Raw genomic sequence first — 1,518 nt, 5'->3', positions numbered from 1 at the left:
CATCTTCAGCCTTGTCTCCCTTCCCCACTGCAGGACCTTCTCCTGTATGGCAGGAGTCATAGGCTTGGGAGCAAATGGAGATTACCTGCCTGGGCAAGCTCCTTTTCTCTCCCAATCAGCCCCTCTAACTCTTGAGATGAGAAGCTGCCCTCACCACCAGCTCCCCAAAAGCTGCGAGCTCCTCTGCAACTCCCAGAACCTCAGCCCCAAGATCTGAACCTTCTGGTTCTTCACTGGGGACCTACAGCCCCTTCACTTTGTACTAGGCCACTAGAGGCGGCTACTTTGTTGGAGGAGATTCTCCAGACAAGGGCTGAGATACACTAAGGGGCCCAGTCCACAGTACATACTGGCTTCTGATGGCCCAAAGTTGCCACAGTAATCAACGGAGGAGGGGGTGGGAGCCTACTTCTTTCACCTTGCCTTACCCCACCCAGCTCAGTCACCTTATCTTAGGAGCTGAGTCAAGGTAAACATCAGGACCAACCCTGAATCGATCTCAAAGGTCAAGCTTACTGGCGGGTCTGGTGCTCAGGCTGACCCAGGCCTGGCCTGGGCCACTGGCAGGAGGAGGAGCAGAGCCACACACCAGGGCATGCATGCTGCAGGCGCTGAAGCCACTGAGTGCCTGACAGTTACTACCTCGTGTGTCTTTCACATCACTCCTGTGAGATAGGCACTGTTTCCCCAACATACAGTTGAGGAAACTGAGACAGAAGAGAGAAGAGCTTCTGGTCAGTTGGTGGGGATGGAGACAGGACTTGAACCCAGGTTTGCTCTGACACCAGAGGTCAGGCTCTGCCCCTTCCAAAGCCCCTCCTGCGACCTCACAGCTATCCTGTGAATTGGGTGTGGTCTTTCTCACTACGGAGATGAGAAAGCAGAGGCACAGAGGGGACAAAGCACCTACCCAGGTCTCACACAACTGTCACCCAGCCCCTGGTGCTTTGGGCAACACTCAAAAGCAGCAACAGGGACTGAGAGGCGACAGTAAGAAGCCCAGAAGAAGCAGAGATAGCTGGATATGCCTGAGAAATAACATATGTGCTACATGCCAGGCACTGGGCCTGGGACTTGAAAGGCACCGGGTTCCCTCCACCACCACCGTTCCAGCTCACATGCCTGGGTACTCCCAGGCCATCGTCAGGCCCAGTCCTACCAAGCAGAGCAGCACAGCCAACCTGAGCCTCCCTGTCACTCTTTAGGCCCTCTCCTTAGAATTGCCCACACTCTATGAGTAAAACCAAAGAAGTGTCCCGGCCTGGGTGAAAGGTAGCCAGAGTTCTAGTCTGGAGTCTGCTCCTGGCTGTTTCTAGGACACAGTCACCTCACCTATGAAACACTAAGGTTGGAGCACGTAATTTCTAATGCACAGGGCTGCCACAAGGATTAGGTGGGATCAGAGAGGGAAGACTGAGCTGGGCAAAGGGGCAAGAGGCCGGGGCCCTCACCACTGGGTAGGATGACAGCAGGCCTCTCTCCTCCTCCAAGGCTATGCTAACAGTAACCCCCCCCCCC

The 1,518-nt window shown here is 55.1% G+C and overlaps 1 protein-coding gene across 1 annotated transcript in view; it reads right to left on the bottom strand.

Moving 5' to 3' along the window:
* RPS6KA1 (ribosomal protein S6 kinase, 90kDa, polypeptide 1) overlaps window positions 1-1,518 on the bottom strand; it is a 34,076-nt gene that overhangs the window by 31,841 nt on the left and 717 nt on the right. The window lies entirely within an intron of this gene.

Source organism: Galeopterus variegatus, unplaced genomic scaffold (genome assembly GCF_000696425.1).
Source record: "Galeopterus variegatus unplaced genomic scaffold, G_variegatus-3.0.2 Scaffold109, whole genome shotgun sequence".
NCBI lineage: Eukaryota > Metazoa > Chordata > Mammalia > Dermoptera > Cynocephalidae > Galeopterus > Galeopterus variegatus.
Note: the sequence above shows the minus strand (reverse complement) of the source record. Positions and strands in the feature narration are given on the sequence as shown.